The following is a 6,286-nucleotide window of genomic DNA, read 5'->3' as shown; positions in this document are numbered from 1 at the left end:
TGGTTGTCAATGCGAACTTTAAAAAAAAGATATTTAATGTTGCAATCTTTAAACGAATGTTGATCAAATGATGCTTAACTTATTTAGTATTTAATTTGTTTACGTGTCAGAAACATTGATGAGTAAGTATTGTTTTGAAGCATTTTGCTATTTAAGCAATATTTGTAAGGGATATAGTTGACCTTGTTTCGCCACTGTGATATTTAAATTCATGTAGTACACAGAAATGGTCATTGAAACAATATGGTCTTTGTGACAAAAAAGAATCAAGGAACAAACAAAAGTTGGGCCCACAGACATTTCCATTCTTCAAATATTTCTTGTTTTAACATCGGGTGATCTTGCCGTTCATTTCAATATGTGAGCACAGCTGGGATCAATCAAGCCTAGACCTAATTGACCTGGACACAGAACCTCAACCTAGCCAAACTGAATCAAACCCACCCCACCCACCTGAAACACTACCAACGATGGCTCTAACAGACGCAGATCTTGAACAGCTATGTTCAAAAATGGCCCCAGTGTTGATTAACGATATAAAAGAGGCTCTGAAATCAAGTATTTTGAATGAAATCAAGGCTGAAATCAGAAACTCTATTGAGAAAGAAACAGCAAATCTCCAAAGTAAGGTCACCTCCCTTGAATCAGAAAATTCAAAACTCAGAGAAGAACTTAAAGAAGCCAAGCTGGAGCAGGACGAATTAAACCAGTATGGCAGACGGATGTGCCTGGACATTGCTAATGTCCCTGGAGACAAACCAGATGAAAGTGCCGAGATCCTAGAAAAGAAGATATTAAATGAAGCACAGAGGGCTGGTATTGAACTCACAAGTGCTGACATTGACAAATGTCATAGAAAGGGTCGATATGTTGACATGGGTCACAGAAAAGTAATCATTAAGTTTACCAATTCAAAAGCTAGGGACCGGATGTACTGGAACAGAAAGAGACTGGCCGATGGGTTATTTGTCCAGGAAAATCTAACCCCATACCGAGAATACCTGGGCTTCCGTTGCAGACAGCTGAAAAGAGCGAACAAAGTGACAAAGACTTGGGTTTCAGGCTGCCGTGTGTTCGCTCAGCTCCATGGTGAAGACAAAGGTCGTCAGATCAAGCACCTTGATGACATTTTGCAGATATCCGGCGAGCAACAAGTGTAACTGGTGTAACCAGTGTAACTGTGTTTTGTGAGTCAGGGAGTCTAGTGCTGCTAAAACTGTTAATATATAGTTAATGTATAACCGAATTAAAATGCAAACTATTTACTTATTAATACGAAAGATTACTTACCATAGTCAAATCCGATGTTATATCCTGCTTTTTTGTTTTTGTTTTAATTGTTGCAAAGCATTACTGAATATCGTTAGTAAATATATCCAGTAACTACACTGCAGTACACTTAAACTACTAATCAACTTTAATTAAGATGTCAAATTTTGCACAACTGTCTTGAATTTGTCTCAAATTTATCAATGTTCGTTTTTTTTACAAATAAAAACTAAAATAGCATACACTCTCATGAACATGTACATACATTTACTTCATTGAATAAGTCCTCGTTGTATATAGTTCACTTATTTCCACATTAGCATTATCTCTAGATGTGTTTGTACATATCCACGGTTACGATAGTTATTATCCATGTATTATGACTGTTCTTCAATTATGCACATACATATGTTCGTATGTGTTACACTTCTGTTTTTGACATTTCATTTGACTCTCTATAGCAACTAAGTATTCCTAATAATTATTTTTGAAAACTATTGAAATGTATGTTTAAAGTTATTCCGATAATGTAACAAAACGTGTATATCTTAATGGTCAAACTTTTGTGTAAATGAAATAATACTTGACAAATACCAACATGAGAAACACGAGATAATGGTCATTATGATATTGACAGTCGATTAAGGCCATTACTAGTTTATTAGGTTGTTAAAGGGTCCTAGTGATCCCTGATGATACTAGACATATTGAAATAAAATAAGGTTTTTTTCTTAAATTAAAATAAAATTTGTGTACGTATTGGGAAATAATATCTGCATGTTTAAGTTTATATATATGATTGTATCTGCTAGTTGCGGCTACCATCTATTAAATATTGATTATGACACATGTCTAAATTACATTGTTAATATGTATGGCCTAACACAGTTTTATAATTTGTCCTAATCCTATTGTTAAACGACCATCGATAGTCATCGCGTTATCAACATTACATGATTGTATACTTATTTTAACGCATTGCTGAATAATTATTTAAAGTTTAACCGTTAATGTATAACTACTTGTCCCATCTGAACGTAGTTGATTTTTTTTACAGTTCTTCAACAGATGTTTTACTTATTTCTCTTTCCCTTTTCGTCTCATTACTTAGCCACACCCCAGGAAACCCTTAATATGCTTATATTTGTTTCTCTTTTGCTCCGATCGCAGGTTGTACATGTTTGTGTGTATGTTGTATTGTATCCGCATAGGTGATTGATCTTCAAGCATATAGATCTGCGATCGGACTATTTTATTGTAAAACACAGCGCTTTCCAACGACTTCAAGTATACGAGTACATTCGCTGTGTAGCCTTGTTCTGAAACTTGTATTTTATATATTATTCATAAAACAACTCCTGAGCACCTGGCTGCATATGCAGGCCGTTAATATTCCCGCGTCCTTTTCAGGCATATTTGCTTTGTTTGGCACGGTGTCAATACTAACTCGTTTTGATAACGATTTTGCGGATATGATGTATTTAAACGACCCTCTTTGTGTTTTGGTTTTGTCTGTTTCAACTGCATTATACAGGCTGCTTATTATATCTGGTGATATTGAACAAAACCCCGGTCCAGGAGACACAAACAATTTCAGCTTCTCACTTTTTCATCAAAATATCCGTAGTATACGTAATAAAATCGATTATGTCAGGGACAATCTGTCAGATTTTAACATACTTTGCTTTACGGAAACGCATTTATCACACGAAATATTAAACGAAGATATTGCTCTCGAAGGATTTGATACTGTTTTTCGAAAAGACTGTTCATCGTACTCTGGTGGTCTTCTCATTTATACGTCATCGGTCTACAGACCGAAACGATTATTTGATATTGAAAATATTATACCAGAATCTATTTGGGTGCAAGTTTATGACAGATCAAGTAGTTATATAATTTGTAATGTATACCGCCAACCCAATACATCTGTTAAAATGTGGGAAAGATTACATTTAGGCATTGAGAAGGCTTACGAAATTTCGAACCAAATCATCATCGTAGGTGACATAAATGAAGATCAACTCAATACTTCAAATCATAAATTTAAGGATATTCTTCTTTTAAATAATTTGACAAATATAATTAATGCTCCTACGCGAGTGACAAATACCTCTGCAACACTTTTGGACCCAATCGCGATAAGCAATAACATAAAACTGCATCACGCTGGCATACTTGATTCAAATAACTCGATCAGTGATCATCTAGGTACTTTTGCATACATTGATTTTAACTTTCCGGAAAATAATACTTACCAAAGGCGAGTCTGGAACTATAAACGCGCAGATTTTACTAAACTAAATGACCTAATTAATAATTATGATTGGTCTTCTTTACACCCGCTTGATATAAATACAGCAACACGTAAATTTACAGAAATATTCATAAACTTAGTCAAACAATGTACTCCAAATTATTTAGTTACTATACGATCCGACGACAAACCATGGTACACAAACGAGATTCAGAGTTTTCAAGACAACGCGACAGGTTAAAGAAGGTAGCAACCGTAAGTGGTAAAACATTCGATTGGAATAAATACAAAACTTTTAGAAACAAAGTTAATAACATGAAAAAGTACGCTAAAACAAATTTTTATAACAACATTGAGGAGTCTTTAAATGATTTCAAAAACAACAATCAAAAACAATATTGGAAGACCGTAAAGCTCTTAACTAAAAGCAATACAAACTGTGACCAGAATATACCACCACTGCAAAACAATGACCAGTGATTTTCATTTACTGACACCGATAAAGCAACTACTCTTAATAATTACTTTTCGTCAATATCTACTGTTGATGATTCAACTTCTTCTCTTCCTCCATTTGCCTCTAAAACCAATTCCTCTTTTACCAATATTATTATTAATGAACAAGACAAAATAATCTCATATTCAAAAACCAATCAGGCTTTTTACCAGGACATTCGACAATATACCAGCTCCTAGATATGTATAATCAAATTTGCAAATCGTTTGACGATAAAAAGTCAACATGTATTGTATTCTGTGATATTAGTAAAGCATTTGATAGAGTATGGCATAAAGGTGTATTATTTAAATTAAGACAATACGGTATCAATGGTGATGTTTTAAATTGGCTTTCAAGTTACCTTCAATGTAGATCTCAAAGGGTTTTTGTAAAATCATCATTCTCTCAAAAAATGTCAATAAATGCTGGAGTCCCCCAAGGGTCCGTGTTAGGCCCTTTATTGTTCCTTATATATATTAACGATATAGCTGATCCGTTATTAAGTATAACACGCCTTTTCGCTGATGATAGCTCGCTAGCTGTTACTTCAACTGATGTTAATTACATTGAACGTACATTGAATCATGATCTTGATAAAATATATCATTGGGCAGAGCAATGGCTTATAACTTTTAACTCTGCTAAAACGCAAGTTATGTTCTTCTCAAGAACCAATGATAACCGTCCAACTCTTATTTTCAATAACAGCCAACTCAGCTTTGTTGAACACCATAAACATCTCGGAGTAACACTTAGTGAGAATGGAAAATGGCATGAACATATTAACTCTATAACTAATTCTGCAGGCAAAGTATTGGGCTCTATGAGACTATTTAAATATAAACTGAAGCGGAACACTATTAACCAAATATATGTTTCATACCTTCGTCCAATTCTAGAATATGGGTCAATAATCTGGGACAATTGCACTAAATATGAGAAAGACATGTTAGAAAGAATTCAGTATGAGGCGGCAAGACTAGTCACTGGACTTACCTGTTCCGTCTCTATTAACAATTTATTAAATGAAATAGGTTGGGTATCTTTAGCTGATCGAAGAAAAATGCAAAAACTAATATTGATGTATAAATATAAGGAAGGTTACTTGCCACATTATTTAATTGACGATATGCCTCAACTTGTTAGAAATAATACCCCATATAATCTTAGAAATAATGATAACCTTGAAACACTTGCAAGAAGAACTGAAATGTATTCTAATTCCACGATACCATCCTCAGCGAAATTATGGAATGATCTTAACCCAGAAATAAAAATGTCTGACACACTAGCAGCTTTTAAATATCAGCTTAAAAAGATGTACAAACCGCCAACATTCCCAAACTACTACTATCATGGTGAGAGATTAATGCAAATTCAACACACTCGAATAAGAAACAAATGTAGCAATCTTCATGCAGATCTTTTTAACAACTTTCTACGTGACGATCCTATTTTGCGAATGTGGCAATAGTTATGAAGATGCTAAACATTATTTCTTCAGATGTCCTTTATATGAAAATGCGAGATTAACTTTATTTACAAAAACTAGACCCTATCACCCTTTAAGTCCTGATAAACTCCTGAATGGTATAGACAGTTTAACTGATGACGATAATAGTAAACTCTTTCAACAAGTCCAAGCCTTTATTAAACATACAGGAAGATTTCACCAGCAAACTACCTAAGCGAGTATACGAAATAGTAAATAGCCATGTGGAAGCATAAGCGCTGTAACATTTGATGTAACGCTATATGAGGTTTGTGCTTGGGGTGTGTGCTTTTGTCTCCTTTATATGTTTTTTCTCTGTCCTTTTTTTCTCTCGTCAGTTTCTTTTTCTTCTTCTATATCAATTCTTCATTTTCTTGTTTGATCCAATGTTGTTTTTCTTCTCTTTCTTCTAATAATATAACGAATATTACTTATACACGCAAATTCACAAATTAAATACATTATATACTTTCAGCATATTATGCATTATGCTCTTTTTAGCATATACTACTTTACATACCATTCATCTTGTTAACTCTAACGAAACTATAAGGGGAGGGCCGTAACTAATGTTGTTGATAACTTGTGGCCCGACCCTTTTGCATACAACTTTGATAACATTTATTTCAAACTTTTCTATATACATGTATGTAAATATTTTGACAATTGTAATAATGTTTATAATTTTGCAATAAAATATTATTAAATTAAAAAAAAAATCAAGCCTAGTTTCATACGACTTTGGGCTTGAATGACCCTAACCATTTCG

Source organism: Mya arenaria, chromosome 10, assembly GCF_026914265.1.
Source record: "Mya arenaria isolate MELC-2E11 chromosome 10, ASM2691426v1".
Lineage (NCBI taxonomy): Eukaryota > Metazoa > Mollusca > Bivalvia > Myida > Myidae > Mya > Mya arenaria.
Note: the sequence above shows the minus strand (reverse complement) of the source record.